The sequence below is a fragment of the Pan paniscus genome, chromosome 5 (assembly GCF_029289425.2).
Source record: "Pan paniscus chromosome 5, NHGRI_mPanPan1-v2.0_pri, whole genome shotgun sequence".
NCBI lineage: Eukaryota > Metazoa > Chordata > Mammalia > Primates > Hominidae > Pan > Pan paniscus.
The window spans coordinates 21,572,301-21,594,221 of record NC_073254.2 but is presented as its reverse complement, the minus strand read 5'-3'; positions in this window follow the sequence as shown (position 1 = coordinate 21,594,221).

Sequence of the window (21,921 nt, the reverse complement as noted above, 5' to 3'; positions counted from 1 at the left end):
TGGTGCATTTACGAACCTTGAGCTAGACACAGAAGTTCTCTGAGTCCCCACTAGATTAGCTAGACACAGAGCAGTGATTGGTGCATTTACAAACCTTTAGCTAGACACAGAATGCTGATTGGTGTATTTATAATCCCTGAGCTAGACACAGAGTGCTGATTGGTGCATTTACAATCCTCTAGCTACACATAAAAGTTGTCCAAGTCCCCACCAAATTAGCTAGATACAGAGTGCTGATTGGTGCATCCACAAACCAACCCCCACCCCCACCCCGCAGCTAGACACACAGTGCTGATTGGCGCATATACAATCCTCCAGCTAGACATGAAAGTTCTTCAAGTCACCACCTGACTCAGGAGCCCAGCTGGCTTTCCTTAGGAGATCCTGCGCCGCGACCGCAGCTGGAGCTGCCCGCCACTCCTACTGCGCGCGCCTGCACTCCTGAGCCGCTGGGTGGTCAATGGGACCGGGCGCCGCGGAGCAGTAGGCGGCGCCCCTTGGGGAGGCTCGGGCCGCATGGAAACCCCCTGCGGGGGTGCTCCGGCGTGGCGGGCTGCAGATTCGGAGCCCTGCCCCACGGGGAGGCGGCTGAGGCCCTGCGAGAATTCGAGCGCCGCGTGGGCGGGCTGGCAGTGCTGGGGGACCTGGCGCCCCCTCCGCAGCTGCTGGCCCGGGTGCTAAGTCCCTCACTGCCTTGTGTTTGGAGCAGACACAAGACCACAGCCAGGTGAAGTAATAGAATTGGATGAGCTATGACAGAGAGGGTGCCAAGTGTTAGAGGGGTGAACTGATGGTCCATAAACCCCTCTTGCTTGCAGCTGGTCCGGTTTCCTCTGATCCTGGATTCTAAGGATAGGCAGGGAAGGGTCCACGGACCCAGTTGAGAGTGTGGGAGGGCTAGGGACAATGACAGGCTGACCAAGGCAAATGCAGACAGACCCACGTGCAGCAAACCAGGAAAACACCATGGCTACACAGAAAGGGGCATTTGCACATAATACATACTGTTAGGACCCATTATCAAAGGAACAGAATTCCATTCTTAGTTGTACATTCCTGAACGCTAGTACAAGAACCTAATCCGTGAACACTCTCCTAAGGCCACCCTTAAGGAGATTTCCATCAGAGGTTAAATGGTCAGAAGCTGCAGGGTAGGGACTGCAGCTTCATGGAGGGAGAAGGTGGGCAACAGCTGGCAAATCCCCTGAGAATATTCCAGAAGAGGCTGAGGAATCACTGACCAGTTCTCCTGCTGATGGGGTGAGGTTTGGGGTTGGAGCACTTGGTCTTTGAGGACCCTCCTTGTTCTGACCGTGTATGGTATGGTATGGTATGGTATGTCCTGGGTCCTGTCTGTGCCCTGCCTGCTGTTCCAAAGGCTGCCCCCATCCCCTCCTGTCAGGAGCAGGAGGGGCCTTGAAAAAGAGAATTCGGTTGAGTTCCCGGCTGTTTCTTGGGTAAATGGCAACTTACTCAAGATGTACAATTGTCTGAATAAAATGTAGTTAATTTGTGTTTATGGTATTGTTACTGAAACATCAGGGGTTTGGTCTAGGTCCTGCTGCCTGCAGCACAGAAAGTCAATGACTGAGCTGATGAGTACTGCCAAGGAAGAAGACTTTAATCAGGTGCTGAAGCCGACAAGATGGGAGCTCAGCCTGAAATCCATCTCCCTGACTGACTAAAATTAGGGGTTTTATATAGCAGGGAAGAAATGTAACAATCTGTAAGAAAACAGGAACTAAGAAGAAGCAAGGAAGCAATCCTGATGAAGGAGAAGTCCAGCATCTCATTGTCTGGATTCTGTGATCTGGTGAGTTTCAGTCCTTTCTTACTTTTTTTTTTGAGAGGGCTGAAGGTAGTTTCCTGAAGAAGGAACTGAGATTAAAAAAAAATAAATGTTTATGTGTTTTAAAATTTCAAATATGAATTTCAAGCTTTAAGGCCAGAAGGGTCAATTTCTATGTTTATCAAAAAGAACTGTCTATGGGACTATTGGGTCAGTTTCATTATAAGGGTCCAAGTGCATTCATTTGCTTATGGATATCCTGTTTCCCCAGAACCATTGATTAAGAGACAATTTTTTCCCCATTGTGGATGTTGACTGCATATGCTTGGGTTTATTTCTGGGCTCTCTACTCTGTTTCATTGGTCTATGTGTCATGTCTGTTTTTATGCCACTACCATACTGTTTTGATTACTATAGTTTTGTAATATAGTTTGAAATAAAAAAGTATGATGTCTCCAGCTTTGTTCAGGATTGTTTTGGCTATTCAGGGTCTTCTGGTGGTTTCATACTGCATGATCTCACTTGTATGTAGAATCTAAAAAAGTCAAACTCACAGATGCAGAGTAGAAGGGTGGTTACCAGAGGCTGGGAAGTGGGAAATGGGGAGATGTTGGTCAAAGAATACAAACTTTCAGTTATAAGATGAATAAGTCTTGGAGATCTAATGTACAGCATGATGACTATAGTCAGTAATGCTGTATTGTCTACTTGAAATTTGCCAAGACAGTAGATCTTAAGAGTTCTCACTACAAAATAACTGTGAGATAATAAATATGTTAATTAGCTTGATTGTGTAATCATTTTGCAATCAATACATACAGCATAGCATCACATTGTATACATTGAATGTATGCATTTTTTATTTGTTAACTATTGATACAGTTGTAAAAAATTCAAAACAAATACAAAGGAAATAAAATATGTGAACATTATGGCTGTTTCTCATAAAGCCTCTCATACCACTGGGCCCAGTGGCTCACACCTGTAATCCCATTACTCTGGGAGGCCAAGGCAGGTGAATTGCTTGAGCCCAGGAGTTCACCCAGCCTGGACAACATGGTGAAACCCCTACTCTACCACACACACACACACACACACACACACACACACACACACAAACCCAAAAAACTAGCTGGGCATGGTGGTGCACACCTGTGGCCCCTTGAGCACTTGAGCCCAGGAAGTCGAGGCTGCAGTGAGCTGTGATCACGCCACTGCACTCCAAACTGGGTGATAGAGTGAGACCCTGTCTCAAAAAAAAAAAAAAAAAAAAAAAAAAAGCCTCTCATACCAAGGCTAACTAAAATAAAAGCAAGTGTATTCTTTTAAACTCCGTGGGTACTGCTGTTATGGTGGATCATCTCCTACACTGGGTTATAGTTATTTGTGCACTTGTCTGTCTTCCCCTACTAGACTGTGGGTTGTTTAAGCAGAGTTCACCTCTCTTAACAATGGCTTCGTCTTGCATGTGTACACTTCTTTAGAGAGACCGAGCCTTCCTTATCCATCATATTTGATCCTTGGCAAGGGAGGTCAAGTGGGCATTACCATTATATACTCATTTGGTAGTAAGGATTAAACACCTTGCCTCAGTGGATATGGAATAGTGGTTTCCAGTGTTACAGACCAGCTGGTCTGTTCACTACTCTGTCTGCAGCCTTATGCAGGCTACTTGACCTCTCTAAGCTTTGGGTTTTTTTCATCTTCAAAAAGAAGACAACACCTCAAACAATTTTTGTAAGCCTTGAGGTAGTGTGTATATATAGAAATAGAGCTTTAACACAAGTACCTTTCACATAACAAATGCCCAATAAATGTTAGCATTATTGCTGTAAGCACAAAGCCTGAGTCTTACTCCTCTGTTAGCACTCATTATTATTTATTGAGCAATTACTATATGCTAAGCCTTGTGCTGTGTGCTTCGCCTCAGCTACCCTTCACAAAACCGTGTGAGCTCTTTAAAAAAAATTATATTTATTTATTTATTTTTGAGACGGAGTCTCGCTCTGTTGCCCAGGCTGGGGTGCAGTGGCGTGATCTCGGCTCACTGCAACCTCTGCCTCCCGGGTTCAAGTGATTCTCCTGCCTCAGCCTCCCAAGTAGCTGGGACTACAGGCGCCCGCCACCACACCCAGCTAATTTTTTATATTTTTAGTAGAGACGGGGTTTCACCGTGTTAGCCAGGATGGTCTCAATCTCCTGACCTCATGATCCACCTGCCTCGGCTTCCCAAAGTGCTGGGATTATAGGCGTGAGCCACTGCGTCCAGTTATTTTTATTTTATAGATGAGGAAACCTTGACCCAGAGGTTTAGCTCCCAAGCCAGATGTGGTGGCTCACACCTGTAATCCCAGCACTTTGGGAGGCTGAGGCGGGAGGATCGCTTGAGCCCAGGAGTCCAAGACCAACCTGGGCAACATGGCAAGACCTCGTTTCTATAAAAAATACAAAAATTAGCCAGGTGTGATGGGGTATGCCTGTAGTCCAAGCTACATAGGAGGCTGAGGTGGGAGGATTGCTGGAGCCCGGGAGACAAAGGTTGCAGTGAGCCAAGATCACACCGCTGCACTCTAGCCTGGGTGACAGAGTGAGGTGATCACTGCACTTCTGCCGTGGCCTCTCAAAGTATGCAGCCAATATTTAAACCCCTGTCCTGCTAATATTTGTGTTTATGCTTGTTACCATTATGCTAAGTTGCCTCCCCAGATTTTTCATGTGTGTACTCCCCTTGGGGTCTAAGCTCAATTCTGGATTCAAAGGTAGGCAAGAATGACCTCTCGGGCTCTGTCCAAGTTACTTTCAGTTTGGTTTATTTCCAAGCCACCCCAAAATACGATGGAAATATCAGTTACAGCTACAAAAGAGTGAGTAGACAAGCTCCCAGGGCAGTCCTCATTCCACATGGAAGAATGCCCTGAGACCTGTGGCCAGAGAAACCCTCAGCAGATAAGGCTGCTCGGCTAAGGGTGGCTAGGGGATGGGCCATGCCCACACGCTTGGTCCTTGAGAAGTAAATCTGCTCCTTGTCTAGTTTCCACGATTTCAACAGCTAACAGGAGGCCGCCATGGCCCACCCAACTCATCATACAAGATGCTTAAGAAATACAACTTGGGAGCAAATACATGCATGACAAAGGCCAAAGAGCTTGGAAGGGAGAGATTTGAAGACATACAAAAAGAATGATAGACCCTGACCAGAAGAGACCTCACTCAGAGGTACTTTGTTTAGAGGCCTGAAAGAAGCTAATATGAATAATATTGATTGCTTATTAGGTGCTCTGCCAGATGCATTCAACATGTTTCCACATTAGATCCTCCCAAAGTTACCATGATAATGATCCTCTGTTGTATATTATAATGACTTGGGGTGGGGGGTTAAAAATATAGAGGTCATGTCAATTGCAATCTGCCCCTCCACCCCCAGCAGGACTTCTGTGAAGAGGTGGGGTGGCGGGAAGTGCAGTCTACCTTCCCTAGTCCCCCATATTGAGAACTCTGCCCTATGAAATTATAATTCTAGATTATATTATAATATATATATGTTCTGTATATATATTATAAAAGAATCTATCATTCTTTTATAATTACAGTTGACCCGGCCAGGTGCAGTGGCTCATGCCTGTAATCTCAGTACTTTGGGAGGCCAAGGCAGGAGGATCGCTTGAGCCCAGGAGTTCTAGACTAGCCTGGGCAACATAGCAAGACTTTGTCTACACACACACACACACACACACACACACACACACACACACAGCAATTAGCTGGGCATGGTGGCATGCACTTGTGGGCCCAGCTACTCAGGAGGCTGAGGTGGGAGGATGGCTTGAGTCCAAGTTGAGACTGCGGTGACCCATGATCATACCACTGCTCTCCAGCCTGGGCCACACAGGGAGACCGTGTCTCAACAAAAGGAAAATACAGTTGACCCTTGAACAACATGAGAGTCAGGGGCACTCACCCCACCCCTGCAAAGTAAATAATCTGAATATCTCTTTTGACTCTCCCCAGATTTAACTACTGATTGCTTGCTGCTGATTGAAGTCTGACTGATGATGTAAATGATTAACACCTATTTTGCATGTTATGGGTATTATACACTATATTCTTCCAACGAAGTAAGCCAGAGAAAACAAAACATTAAGAAAAGTATAAGGAAGAAAACATATATTTACTATTCATTAAGTGGAAACGGATAATCATAAAGGCCTTCATCCTTGTCTTCACAATGTTGAGTAGTCTGAGGGGGAGGAGGGAGAGGAGGGGTTGGTCTTGCTGTCTCAGGTGGCAGAGGTGGAAAAGGTGGAGGAGGTGGAAGGGGAGGCAGGAGAGGCAGGCACACTCGGGGTAACTTTTATTGAAAAAAAATTGCACGTAAGTGAACCCACACAGTTCAAACCTGTGGTGTTCAAGGCTCAGGTGTATTTTCCCCATTTGAAGTCTGAGACTACAAGGTTCAGAAACTTGCCCTTACCCAAGATCGTATAATTAATTACATGGTGGAGTAAAGATTACAACTCACTTCTGTCTAGCTTTTCCCACTACAACACACTGCTGTATGCTGTTTTGTGCGCTGGAACTTAAAGAGAACTAGATTCATTTTTAACTTAACTGTTGACCTATGGAATCACCCACGGAGCCTACCTTCTCAGTCTCTTGCATTTTTCTCCCTCCCCTGAGGAAAGCCTGGTCTGCATGTGGTCCATTCTCTCAGACTGAAGGGGGAGGGCTCCAAGGAGCTCCAAGGAGCTCAGCATCTTCCGAAGGTGCCTGGGGTCATGGTTATATTTAACACAGAGTGTGCCTGCTACCCTTAACACATTTTCATTGATTATTTGCAAACAGGCAAAAATGATGAAAGCCTGGAAATTAGCACAGAAGCAAATCAGTTATTTGGAGCATGTATTCTGTCTTCAGGATTCTCAACTTTGGGAGGGAAATATTTACATAATTGAGTGTAGCTTTTGTTTTCGTTGAGATGTTTGGCAGCGTGTGAGCCAAATCTGAATCAGATTACTAGTCCTGTTTTCTCAATGCATGGCTTGGCTTGCTTGTGTGTACTTAATGTGGAATAGACGCTCACATAGAATTCATGTTAAGAGTATTCTTCCCTGCTTATTTTTTAAATTAATTAATTATTATTTTTTAAAAGTAAAGACGAGGTCCAGCCCAAAAACTCCTTAAGCTGATAAACAACTTCAGCAAAGTCTCAGGATACAAAATCAATGTGCAAAAATCACAAGCATTCCTATACACCAAGAACAAACAGAGAGCCAAATCATGAGTGACTCCCATTCACAATTGCTACAAATAGAATAAAATACCTAGGAATCCAACTTACAAGGGATGTGAAGGACCTCTTCAAGGAGAACTACAAACCACTGCTCAATGAAATAAAAGAGGACACAAACAAATGGAAGAACATTCCATGCTCATGGGTGGGAAGAATCAATATCATGAAAATGGCCATACTGCCCAAGGTAATTTATAGATTCAATGCCATCCCTATCAAGCTCCCAATGACTTTCTTCACAGAATTGGAAAAAACTACTTTAAAGTTCATATGGAAGCAAAAAAGAGCCCGCATTGCCAAGACAATCCTAAGCAAAAAGAACAAAGCTGGAGGCATCACACTACCTGACTTCAAACTGTACTACAAGGCTACAGTAACCAAAACAGCATGATACTGGTACCAAAACAGAGATAAAGACCAATGGAACAGAACAGAGGCCTCAGAAATAAAACCACACATCTACAGCAATCTGATCTTTGACAAACGTGACAAAAACAAGGAATGGGGAAAGGGTTCCCTATTTAATAAATGGTGCTGGGAAAACTGGCTAGCCATATGTAGAAAGCTGAAACTGGATCCCTTCCTTACACCTTATACAAAAATTAATTCAAGATGGATGAAAGACTTAAATGTTAGACCTAAAACCATAAAAACCCTAGAAGAAAACCTAGGCAGTACCATTCAGGACATAGGCATGGACAAGGAATTCAAGTCTAAAACACCAAAAGCAATGGCAACAAAAGCCAACATAGACAAATGGGATCTAATTAAACTAAAGAGCTTCTGCACAGCAAAAGAAACTACCATCAGAGTGAACAGGCAACCTATAGAATGGGAGAAAATGTTTGCAATCTACTCATCTGACAAAGGGCTAATATCCAGAATCTACAAAGAACTTAAACAAATTTACAAGAAAAAAAAACAACCCCATCAAAAAGTGGGCAAAGGATATGAACAGACATTTTTCAAAAGAAGACATTTATGCAGCCAATAGACACATGAAAAAATGCTCATCATCACTGGCCATCAGAGAAATGCAAGTCAAAACCACAATGGGATACCATCTCACACCAGTTAGAATGGCGATCATTAAAAAGTCAGGAAACAACAGGTGCTGGAGAGGATGTGGACAAATAGGAACGCTTTTATGCTGCTGGTGGGACTGTAAACTAGTTCAGCCATTGTGGAAGACAGTGTGGCAATTCCTCAAGGATCTAGAACTAGAAATACCATTTGACCCAGTGATCCCATTACTGGGTATATACCCAAAGGATGATAAATCATGCTGCTATAAAGACACATGCACACGTATGTTTATTGCGGCACTATTCACAATAGCAAAGACTTGGAACCAACCCAAATGTCCATCAATGATAGACTGGATTAAGAAAATGTGGCGCATATACACCATGCCATAAAAAAGGATGAGTTCATGTCCTTTGTGGGGACATGGATGAAGCTGGAAACCATCATTCTCCGCAAACTATCACAAGGACAGAAAACCAAACACCGCATGTTCTCACTCATAAGTGGGAATTGAACAATGAGAACACTTGGACACAGGGTGGGGAACATCACACACTCGGGCCTGTCGTGGGGTGGGGGGATAGGGGAGGGATAGCATTAGGAGAAATACTTAATGTAAATGACGAATTAATGGGTGCAGCAAAGCAACATGGCACATGTATACCTATGTAACAAACCTGCACATTGTGCACCTGTACCTTAGAACTTAAAGTATAATAATAATAATAATAAAGTCAGTTTAGGATGCATAGGAAGTCTAGTCCCTGAAGAAGAATATCAATAAAGGCCGGGCATGGTGGCTCACGCCTGTAATCCCAGCACTTTGGGAGGCCGAGGCGGGCGGATCATGAGGTCAGGTGATCTAGACCATCCTGGCTAACACGGTGAAACCCCATCTGTACTAAAAAATACAAAAAATTAGCTGGGCGTGGTGGTGGGCGCCTGTAGTCCCAGCTACTCAGGAGGCTGAGGCAGAAGAATGGCGTGAACCCAGGAGGCAGAGCTTGCAGTGAGCCGAGATCGTGCCACAGCACTCCAGCCTGGGCGACAGAGCGAGACTCCGTCTCAAAAAAAAAAAAAAAAGAATAATTATATTACTAACTTGTGAAATAATTATTTAATAAAGATTTAGTTGTAAAATGTGAAAAAAAAAAAAAAAGTAGAGACGAGGTCTCCCAATGTTGCCCAGGCTGGTCTTGAACTCCTGGGCTCAAGTGATCCTCCCATCTTGGCCTCCTAAAGTGCTGGGATTACAAGCATGACTACTGTGTGTGGCCTGATTTTTTTTTATTGTGGTAAAACATATGTAACATGCATTTTACCATCTTAACCATTTCTGAGTGTACAGCTCAGTGGCACTAAGTACATTCACCATGTTGTGCAGCCATCACCACCATCTATCTCTAGAACTTTTTCATGTTCCCAAACTGAAACTCTGTACCCATTAAACACCAACTCCCCATTCTCCCTCCCCCAGCCCCTGGCAGCCACCATTCTACTTCCTGTCTCTGTGAATTTACTCCTAGGGACCTCATACAAGTGGAATCATGTAGTATTTGCCCTTTTGTTTCACTGAGCATAATGTCTTCAATGTTCATCCACGTTGTGAATAATGCTGCTGTGATCATGGAGGTACAAATATCTATTCCAGTCCCTCCTTTCAATCTTGTTTATTTATTTTTGTATTTTGTTTTTATTTTTGTGGTCTGTGTCATCTTTAGCACTGAGAATTAATACTCTTTCCAGTTCCCCAGAATAGCATTTTGGGGTCCTCCTTCATTACTGTATTGCAAAAGCAAAGCAAAAAAAAAAAAAAAAAAAAAAAAAAACAGTGGAAAAATGTTTCTGACAATAAACTTGTAGAAAAAGCTATTTGCTTCCTGCTTTGAATCTTGCTATTATATCGCCCACTGGTAATTCCATTTCAGGACACGTCAAGCGGTTGGTCTTTCTGTTTACTGGCCAACATGTGGTTTGTAGGGGAGGCTGTGGAGAGCGCAGCCAGCCGCTCCGGCACGACACTGGGGCTCCTGCCAGCCCTCCCGCTCTTCTGCAACGGTCTGCCCATGTTCCACTTGAGACAGGCACCTGCCTGGCTGCATCACGCTCTGTCACTTCCTTCCCTGTATTTCAAATTGAGCTTTCAAAGCCCTAAGCAGCCGCCTGGTTGAGAAGTCATTAAAAAAAAAACAAAAAAACAAAAAAACCAGCACGTACAGAACAGCTCATTTCTACGAACTCACTTTTAAAAGGTTGGCTTTATTCAGGTTTCAACCCTGACGCCTCTCAAACCCTCCCGTCTGGGTGTCTTTGTGCATTTTAGCTTTCCCTGGGCCCTACACGCCATTTGGAGGGGGTGGTCTTGCTTGCGCTTCATTACAGGAAAGTTATTCTGCATCTCCAAAGGCTTATAAATCTGCTCCCCAGATGGAAGTCTCCAGCAGAGGTTCCTGTCTTTGTGCAAGTCGCAAATTTCCCTTCAATTTCAATTCAACAAGTGAATAATCACGTGGATGAGGTAAATTGTAATACCCACCTCTCCTCTCACATTTTTTTTTAAAACTTTTAAAGTGAACACTGTTGTGAATTCTGACTTTTTTCCCCTTGGTTTATGATTAGCTAAGTCTGCAGCAGGTGATTCCTCAAGAAGAGACGGCAAGGGTGAGTGGAAGGCCTTTAACCAATGCACAGCCTGGAGTAAGCAAAATGTCTCCAAGTGACAGCATATTTACTAGTAAAGGAATTTCATAACACGAGTTTTGAGTTTATTGGGGTGGTTTGTAAGAACCTAAGATTTAATTTTAAGGGAAAGTTAAGGGACAGGTACATCTGGGGCCAAAGGCCTGGGGACCTGCAGTGTGACCTTGGAGTGAAAAGGTGGGCCTCCCAAGCTGGACACGGGTACCCTCTCAGCACAGCAGACTCAGGCATTGTTGGGGCATTTAGGTCTGGTGACCTGGTGCTGTCTGACACCAAGAGGGACATGGAGCCTTGGACTGCCCTCTAAATCACACAGCTGTGGCTGGATTTTTCACTCTGCCTGTGCGCTGCTGCTTTGGATAATGAGTATAAAAAATGTGCAGTCCTCTTTATAACTGGTACACAATTGTCTCAGCTTTTTATGGTATTTTAAAATAATCAGAAAAGTACCACATATTGATCAAAACAATTTAAAACAATACAGAGCAGCATCAAGAAAACACTTAAGGCTGGGTAAGGTCCCTCACCCCTCTAATCCCAGCACTTTGGGAGGCCAAGGTATGGGATCACTTGAGGCCAGGAGTTCAAGTTCAGACTGGGCAGCATAGCAAGACACCACCTCTACAAAAAATAAGAAAATTAGAGAAGCGTGGTGGGGAATACCTGTAGTCCCAGCTACTTAGGCTGAAGCAAGAGGATCACCTGACCTCAGGAGTTTGAGGCTGCAGTGAGCTATGATCACACCACTGCATTCCAGCCTGGGTACAATGCAGTCTCTTTCTCTCTCAGAAAGTATTCCTTCCTTCAGGTTTCTACCCACCTCCTCCAGGCTCCATCATAGCATTGCTAATGATCCTTTGTTTTCCTTTCTGTGTGTCTTCCTCCGTGACCCAGGCTGGAGTAGTCACGCAATTTCAGCTCACTGCAACCTCCGCACCCCGAGCTCAAGCCACCCGCCTCCCTCAGCCTGTCAAGTAGCTAGGACTACAGGCACACACCACACCTGACTGATTTTTGTTGTATTTTTAGTAGAGATAAGGTTTATACCACGATGGCTAGGCTGGTCTGACTCCTGACCTCAGGTGATCCACCCGCCTTCAGCCTCCCAAAATACTGGGATTACAGGCGTTGAGCCACCGTGGTTGCCTTGTTTTCCTAGGGACAAGTCATATATACACCAGACAGTTATATATTAAAAAGTGGAGCCACAGTGTGTCTAGGATCAGGTAGGCTCTTGGTCTCACTGACTTCAGTAATGAAGCCACGGACTCCCTTGGTGACTGTTGTCTGGAGTTTGTTGCGTCTGATGTTCGGATGTGTTTAGAGTTTCTTCCTTCTAGCACAGCTCGTGATCTTACTAGCTCAAAGAACGAAGTTATGGACCTTCACGGTAAGTATCGCAGCTCTTAAGGGCAGTGTGGACCCAGAATAACCAGCAGCTAAATTTTAAAGAGCAAAAGAACAAACTTCCACATCGTAGAAGGAGAGCCTAACGAGTTGCCACTGCTGGCTGGGGCAGCCTGCTTTTATGCTCTTATCTGGCCCCACCCATATCCTGCTGATTGGTCCATTATACAGAGAGCCGAGTGGTCTGTTTTGACAGGGTGCTGATTGGTGCGTTTACAATCCCTGAGCTAGACACAAAGGTTCTCCAAGTCCCCACCAGAGTAGCTAAATACAGAGTGTCCATTGGTGCATTCACAAACCCTGAGCTAGACACAGGGTGTTGATTGGTGTGTTTACAAACCTTGAGCTAGATACAAATATTCTCCAAGTCCCCACCAGAGTAGCTAGATACAGAGTGTCCATTGGTGCATTCACAAACCCTGAGCTAGACACAGGGTGTTGATTGGTGTGTTTACAAACCTTGAGCTAGATAGAGAGTGCCGATTGGTGTATTTACAATCCCTTAGCTAGACATAAAGGTTCTCCTAAGTCCCCCACCAGAGTCAGGAGCCTAGCTGGCTTCACCCAGGTGGATTCTGTACCGGGGCCACAGGTGGAGCTATCAGCCAGTCCCGAGCTGTGGGCCCGCACTCCTTAGTCGTTGGGTGGCGGATGGGATTGGACGCCGTGGAGCAGAGGCCGGCGCTCGACGGGGAGGCTCGGGCCGCACAGGAGCCCACGGGGGAAGGGGGTGGCTCAGGCATGGCGGACTGCAGGTCCATTAACCCTGCCCTGCAGGGAGGCAGCTAAGGCCTGGCGAGAAATCGAGCGCAGCGCCGGTGGGCCGGTATTGTTGGGGGACCCAACACACCCTCTGCAGCCGCTGGCCCGGGTACTAAGCCTCTCATTGCCGGGGGCCGGCCGGGTCGGCCGGCCGCTCCGAGTGCGGGGCCCGCAGAGCCCACACCCACCAGGAACTCGCGCTGGCCTGCAAGCACCGCGCGCAGCCCCGGTTCCTGCCCGCGCCTCTCCCCTCCACACCTTCCTGCAAGCTGAGGGAGCCGGCTCTGGCCTTGGCCAGCCCAGAAAGGGGCTCTCACAGTGCAGCGGCGGGCTGAAGGGCTCCTTAAGCGCGGCCAGAGTGGGCGCTAAGGCCGAGGAGGCGCAGAGAGCAAGCGAGGGCTGCAAGAGCTGCCAGCATGGTGTCATCTCTCACTGGAATTATAGATACCCGGCCATAAGTACTGAAGCTTTTACTTCTGTGGAATACATATCTTGAAGTAGGATTGCTGGGTATGCCCAATTTTAATTTTAACACATATTGACAGTTTAATTTCCAAACAATAGAGCAATTCGAGCAATTCACACTGCCACCAGCAGTGTGTGAGCGTGCACATTTCTCTACGTTCTCACAAAGACTAGATGCGGATAATGTTTTAACGTTTTGTCAACTATATCTCGTTATTATTATTTTTTGAGACGGAGTCTCGCTCTGTCGCCCAGGCCGGAGTGCAGTGGTGGGATCTCGGCTCACTGCAAGCTCCGCCTCCCGGGTTCACGCCATTCTCCTGCCTCAGCCTCCCCAGCAGCTTGGACTACAGGCGCCCACCACCACACCCAGCTAATTTTCTGCATTTTTTTTAAGTAGAGATGGGGTTTCACCGTGTTAGCCAGGATGGTCTCGATCTCCTGACCTAGTGATCCGCCCGCCTCGGCCTCCCAAAGTGCTGGGATTACAGGCGTGAGAAACCGCGCCTGGCCTATTTTTTATTTTAAAAAAAATTTATTTATTTATTTATTTTTGAGACAGAGTCTTACTCTGTGGCCAGGCTGGAATGCAGTGGCTTAATCTCAGCTCACTGCAATCTTCGCCTCCTGGGTTCAAGCGATTCTTCTGCCTCAGCCCTCTGAGTAGCTGGGGCTACAGGTATGCAGCACCAAGCCCAGCTAATTTTTGTATTTTTAGTAGAGATGGGGTTTCACCATGTTGGCCAGGATGGTCTTGATCTGTTGACCTTGTGATCTGCCCGCCTCGGCCTCCCAAAGTGTTGCTATTGCAGGCTTGAGCCACTGCACCTGGCCCTCATTATTGCTTTAATTTATAATTCCCTTGTCACTAGAGAGATTGAGCCTTTTTTTCATTTACTTCTTGGTCATTTGCATTTCTTCTTGTGTGAATTGCCTGCCTATGTATTATGATTCCTATGTCTTCAGGTTGTTTCTCTATTGATTTATAGGATTAAAACATATTAAGCTTGGTGTAGTGGTGCATGCTTGTAGTTCCAGCTACAAGGCTGAGGCAGGAGGACCGATTGAGGCCAGGAGTTCTGGGCTGTAGTGTGCTATGCTGATCAGGTGTGTACACTAAATTCAGTATCAATAAGGTGACCTCCTGGGAGTGGAGGATCACCAGGTTGCCTAAGTAGGGGTGAACTGGCCCAGGTGGAAATGAAGCAGGTCAGAACTCCCGTGCTGATCAGTAGTGGGATCACACCTGTTTATAGCCACTGCACTCCAGCCCGGGCAACAGGAGACTCCATGTTTTTTTTAAAAGTAAATAAAATTAGAGATCTTAATATTAACCCAGAAGTTATCATAGTGTTAAGTATTTTCTTCTAGCCTCTTGTTTATCTATTGATTTTTTGGGTGTTTTTTGTCATGCAGACACCATGGCACTATGGCAAAATTTTCTTGCAGTGAAATCTCTCAATCTTTTTCTTTGGCTTCTAAGATTTTGGTTTTAAGACTCTTTCTATTTCAAGAAAACATTTTCCCCCTGTATTTCCTTCTAAAGCTTGTATTGATTATTTTTGACATTAAAACTCTTCATCTCTCTTGGACTTTATTTTTTAGTATGGTATGGAGAAGGAGGCATCTAATTAATTTTTTTTCCAGAGGCTTTTTTTTTTTGGAGACGGAGTCGTGCTCTGTTGCCCGCGCTGGAGTGCAGTGGTGCAATCTTGGCTTACTGCAGCCTCTGCCTCCAGGGTTCAAGCGATTCTCCTGCCTCAGACTCCAGAGTAGATGGGATTACAAGCATGCCCGCCCAACATGCCCGCCGAATTTTTCCACTTTTAGTAGAGATGGGGTTTCGCTGTGTTGGCCAGTCTGGTCTTGAACTCCTGACCTCAAATGATCCGCCAGCCTCGGCCTCCTGAAGTGCTGGAATTACAGGTGTGAGCCACCTCACCGGGCCTTTCAGTTGCTTTCGAGTCATGCCAACATTATGTATGAAATAAATGTTTTTGTCCCCCCTTGGGTTGATGTGCTTCCTTTATGATATAGTTAAGTTCCCATAGATTGTTGAATCTACTTCTAGGCTCTCTATTTTTTATTAATCTATTTGTCTGTTTCTGTGCCAATTCTATAGAGTTTACAATGGCTTTCATAGTTTTAGTATACGGAGGGCAAGCTCTCTCATCATTTTTGTTTGAAAACTTTGTTTTCAGCCATTAAAAAAAGTCTGGTGGGCCGGGCGCGGTGGCTCACGCCTGTAATCACAGCACTTTGGGTGGCTGAGAAGGATGGATCACGAGGCCAGGAGATCGAGACCATCCTGGCTAACACGGTGAAACCCCGTCTCTACTAAAAATATAAAAAATTAGCCGGGCGTGGTGTCCGGCACCTGTAGTCCCAGCTACTTGGGAGGCTGAGGCAGGAGAATGGCGTGAACCCAGGAGGTGGAGCTTGCAGTGAGCCGAGATCGCGCTACTGCACTCCAGCCTGGGCGACAGAGCAAGACTCTGTCTCCAAAAACCAAAAACACAAACAAAAAAAGTCTGGTGGACCGGGCGTGGTGGCTCACACCTGTAAGCCCAGCACTTTGGGAGGCCAAGGTGGACGGATCATTTGAAGCCAGGAGTTCGAGACCAGCTTGGCCAAAATGGTGAAACCGTATCTATACTAAAAATACAAAAATTAGCTGGGTGTGGTAGTGCATGCCTATAATCCCAGCTACTGAGGAGGCTGAGGCACGAGAATCACTCAAACCTGGGAGGCAGAGGTTGCAGTGAGCCAATATTGTGTCACTGCACTCCAGCTTGGGTAACAGCGAGACTCCATCTCAAAAAAAAAAAAAAAAAAAAGAAAAAAGTCTGGTGAACATAATTTTTAGTAGCTCCGTGAAATTCCCCTGTGCACGTGCCCGTGTTTGCTGTAGCATCTGAGATGACCACTCTAGTTTCTCTCCAGCCATGTGTCTTTCCATGCTGAGCCTCTAGCAGGCTCTCCTTCTCACCCTCCCAGTTTTGATCCCGACATTTCTGCCTACCCTAACCCCAGGCAGGCTAACTTGTCCTGCCTTTGAGCTTCCAGCTTAGCAGATATTTCTCCTGGCAAGACTGCCACAGCTCCATCCCTGTTGGTCAGAGTTCCTTAGCCAGGCCTGGTAGCTCATGCCAGTAATCCTAGTTACTCTGGAGGCTGAGGCTGGAGGATCACTTGAGGTCAGGAATTTGAGACCAGCCTGGGCAACATAGTGAGACCCCATCTCTTGAAATAAATAATAATAATAGAGTCTCTCTTCATAGTCCCAAGGCATGCTGTTGCCCCATGCAGGCTCCAGGTGGCAAGAAGAAGGTATGGTCTAAATAGACCATTCAGGAGAACCTCAGAATCTCTTTACAAAGATGGGGGCAGGTTTATGGAAAACCAGCTGGCTAGCACTGGGGAAACCGTGGCCAGCCGAAGCCTGAAGGGGCAAGAAGAAAGGGTCCCTCGAGTGCAGGGAAGCCTCCTGATGGAAGCATTGGTAAGGAGCAGATCCTGTGCCAATCTGCAGCCTGGTAGGGAGGGACTCCTCCTTCTCTCCACCTATTCTCCCTTCTCCTCCTAGAGCCTCCTTCTAGTCAGCCCTAAGGGGAGCCAGAAGGAAAATGAGCCCTTTGATAGAGTTCTTAAAGGCCAGGCAGGGCCTGGGGCTGGAGCAGGATAGAGAGTGTGCCCGGAGGGGCAGAGGGTGTGTCCAGCACTTGCCCAAGTGTGTGGCCCTGCAGGGTGCCAACTTCCACATGCCCACGAAAGATTCCTCAAGTCAGGAACTGTGCTTTATCTCTTTGGGGATATTCCACCAGGAAATATCCTTTTGAAAAGGGGAAAATCAGTAACTTTGCACAATAATATTCATAATACCTCTATTTATAGTGGTGGAGAATTAGAAAGGGCCACAATAGAGAATCTGTCCAGCAAAGCAGCCAGAATGCGTCATTTATGATTTCTGATTATGATTCTCAGGTGGACCCTGTCAACACCTGCAAAATGGGGGCATACAATGACAAATGACAAAAGCAAACCTACTGATTATACATATGTCAATAGGTGTACATGTGTACTATATAGGAAGAGATTCAAGGCATATATGTTCATAAAAGGCTAAATGTCAAATCCCATAATTTAAGAGGAAAACAGCAAACTTTTTTTTTTCAGATTTAAGTTTTTTTTGTTTTGAGAGACAGAGTTTCACTATGTTGCCCAGGCTGGTCTTGAATTCCGACCTCAAGTGATCCTCCTGCCTTGGCCTCCCAAAGTGCTGGGATTACAGGTATGAGCCACTGCATGCAGCCCCAATAGAGCAAACTTCTGATATAATGTATCCCCAAATTAGTGCAAAGTGGTTAGAATACTTAGGACTGTGCACAGTATAAAAATGTAGGAAAGACATCTTACTTAAGGAAACTGTACTGGGAAAAGCCACTCGGCTTTTGACAGCTATTACCCCAGCTTCCAATATTTTCATTGGATATGAAGCTCCTTGTCAAATACACTGTTGTAGATGTGAGGTGAATTTATTGCAAAGGGTCTTAAAGTTTCTCAAACTTTCTTTTTTCTTTCTTTCTTTTTTTTTTTAGAGACAGGGTCTCGCTCTGTGGTCCAGGCTGGAATGAAGTAGTGCAATCATGGCTCACTGCAGCCTCCACCTCCCAGGCTCAGGTGATCCTCCCACCTCAGCCTCCCAAGTAGCTGTGACTACGGGCATGCACCACGAAGCCTGGCTTATTTTTTAAAGAGATGGGATTTCGCTAAGTTGCCTAGGCTGGTCTCGAACTTCTGGGGTCACGAGATCTGCCCGCCTCAGCCTGCCAAAGTGTTGTGATTACAAGTGTGAGCCACTGCACCCAACCAAGTTTCTTAAACATTCACGTGCATGGGTATCTCCTGGGGATCTTGACAAAATGCGGATTCTGATTCTGTAGGTCTGGGTGGGCCTGAGAGTCCCCCTTTCTATCAAGCTCCATGGGATGCCCACACTGTGGGTCCTGACTATAGCCTGAGTAGCTGCGGTCGGTGGAGTTGCTTGTTTGCTTTTTTACCTTTTAAAACATGTATACGAAGTTTGCAGATATAAAATTTATATGTCCTTTGTCATCCACCCTCCTCTTCCCTTCCAGATTCTGGTATGCCTCTGATACAGTGGCTTGTCCTCCTGTTAAGAATCCCAATATATTCTGGGCTTCCTCTCTTATCGGCCAAAAAGAACCAGTCAAATTTTGCTCTTTATTTTTATATACTTTTTTTTTTTTGAGACAGGGTCTCGCTTTGTTGCCCAGGCTGGAGTGAAGCAGTGTGATCATAGTTCACTGCAGCCTCGACCTCCTGGGCTCAAGTGAGGCCCCACTGCAGCCTCCTGAGTAGTTGGGACTACAGGTGTGCATCACCACACCCAGCTAATTTTTTAATTTTTTGTGGAGATGGGGTCTTGCTGTGTTGCCCAGGTTGGTCTTGAACTCCTGGGCTCAAGTCATCCTTCCACCTTAGCCTCTCAAAGTATTGGGATTACAGACATGAACTACCGCACCCAGCTGAACTGTACTTTTTATAGTTTTATCCCCAAAACAGTACTTCCAGTATCCCTGACATAAATATAACCTTGAGAAGGCTTTTTCAAATTGCATACAATCCCCACCTTTTCCATCCTAGCCACAGTTATTTTTATGATTATCATCTTGTATTTCTCACACTGTTTTCACATGAGAAACTTAAAATTGTCTATGAATCCGTCTAATTTCATGAATTCTTCTGGCAGTCCTGTGGAGGAGATGCAAGGCTTTGATAATGTAAAATTCCAAATATTATAGTATCTAGTGACCCAGTGTGATTCACTCAAACAACAGAGGAAACAGACCCTTATAAAGTTAGCATTTGCTGTTTGTTTCCATGGTTCTCAAAGCTTGAGTCAGGTACCACTTCAGCCTGGAGTTGCTGTAGAATGAGCCCCCAGTAGAAGGAAGCATCACCCATTGCAACAAGGGTGCATCTTTCTTTTTCAGGCTTCATTTGGTTTCCACTGAATACCCTTATTTTGCACATGTCAACAAAGAAAATATTTCTATTATGGGCCGGGCGCGGTGGCTCATGCCTGTAATCCTAGCACTTCAGAAGGCCGAGGTGGGAGGATCACTTGAGTTCAGGAGTTCGAGACCAGCCCAGCCAACGTGGTGAAACCCCATCTCCACTAAAAAAACAAAAATTAACTGGGCTTGGTGGTACACGCCTGTAGTCCCAGCTACTTGGGAGGCTGAGGCAGGAGAATAGTTTAAACCTGGGATGGGGAGGTTGCAGTGAGCCAAGATTGTGCCACTGCACTCCAGCCTGGGCAACGGAGTGAAACTTCATCTCAAAAAAAAAAGGAAAAGAAAAATGAAAACATTTCCATTATGGTTATAGTCAAGGTGTTTTGGGTTTTATTCTTTTTCTCACTTCCCATTTAAAAATTATCAAGTAATCATGTCAATTAAGTTTCCGTTTGCCTACGTAGCCTTTGTTACTGATTATACTTTCTAGTTGGGATTTTAAGAATTAATTTCTACATCCAGCAATTTGAGAATAATTTGTGCAACTCTGCCCTATTTTTTTCTTCTCCTTGCTTTATCCCTCTTTGCTGTGTTTTCTTCTAGCTGACATCAGCTAGGAAGTTGAAGTGTTCTGATGAACAGTTGGAGAGTAATGTGTCGTCACCACCTCCTTATGAACGCCCATCATCATCGAGGGTGAACGCATCCTAATACCCGAGCAGAGCAGTTGTCCTCTGTGAGCCAGGAGCCCTCGGGGACTGTGGTTCTCTTCACAGCTGCACCTCTGACTTGTTGTGTGAGCTTGGTGTGCCATTTAGCCTGTTTGTGTCTTTTTATCTCTGCTCTGAACTATACATGTCCCCCATCAATCTAGAAAACAATTCCCAAAGAATTATGACATCTTTGTCCTCGCAGACGGTTCATGAGGGTTTAGGAAACACTATGTTAGCAGACGTATTCTCTGGCCCTAGTTCCTTGTGTCGTTGGTACTCACACCGCTCACATGAGTGGGGATTGACTCTCACAGCTCCTGCGTATGTGTGTGTATGGGTGTATTTGTGTGTGTATGTGTGTATGTATGTGTATGTATGTACATGTGTATGTATGTGTGTGTATGTGTGCATGTGTGTATGTGCTTGTGTATGTATGTGTGTATGTGTGTATTGTGTGTGCATGTATGTATGTGTATGTGTGCATGTGTGTGTGTGCATGTGTATTTGTGTGTATGTATGTGTATGTGTGAATGTGTGTATGTGCATGTGTGTGTATGTGTGCATGTGTGTGTATTTGTGTGTGTGGGTGTGTATGTGTTTGTGTGTGTGTATGTGTGTGTGTGTTTACAAACACAGGCTGAAAATGAAATGCATCCAACAGCAAGTAGACATTTGCTCAAGACCCCTTCTTTGTCATCACACTCCTCTCTGCAAAAATAGAGCCACTGGCCAGTACCCCTATTTAAGACACCCTTATAGTGAATGAACTCTACACTAGCCTCACATTTTTACCAGAAATATAAGTAACTCATTAATAAATACCCCAGATCTGTTCAATTTTCTTTCTTTTTTTTCACCCTATACCCTACAGACACAGTGTTAACAATTTTCTTATTTCTCAAGCACCTACCTGATTCTTTGCCATCCCAAACAATTAAATATTTTTATATCAACATTTGCCTTTCTTGCTCTCTTTTTAAAACTTAATACCCCGAACCCCCTTTAAAACCCTCTGTGCCTTAGTCTTGCCACACAGACGAGAAAAGCGCCAGGTTCAGAGACTGTGCAGGATAGGAACAAAGCTGTCTGCTGAACCATCTGCCTTTTCTTAGCTGTAGAAAAAGAGAGGATTTACAGGTTTAGAAGGAGATTATTTTTCACAGCTTCCAGGCTACTAATATTCTATCCTTGTTTGCAAAATTCCTCCCACAGGTTGAGCAAGTCACTGTGACCTCTACAGAGAAGAAATACCCCTGAGATGCACTCTCATTTGGAAAGATTCTAAAAAATACAGTTTGGAACTTCCGGGTTTGCCCCAGCCATGTGCAGTCCTGTTTGTGCTTCTCTCCTCTGTGCTAGGAACCTCCACCTTGACTCCCTATTTCTAGCAAACAGAAGGACCGCTGCTGCCTTCCATGAAAGGCATTCTATATCAGAGAGGGGCACGGAGGAAAGGGAATAAAACAAAAGTGAAGTCAATTTGCATTCAGATGTTGGCATTAAGTATTAATAGGGCTTGGGGTGAGGGTAGTTTCTCTTTTATTCATGCTCAGGTTGCCATGGCTGTCTGGGTTTCCAGGGATGGCAGAGGGGGATGGTGAAAAGGAGGAAAGGGCTACTGAGCCTTCGTGGAGCAGTTCAAGGTCAGAGCCTCACCCTGTGCCCTGACACTGTGGCCCAGATGGCCGAGAGCGAGTTCAAGGAACTGAAAGATGCAGAAGTTTCCAG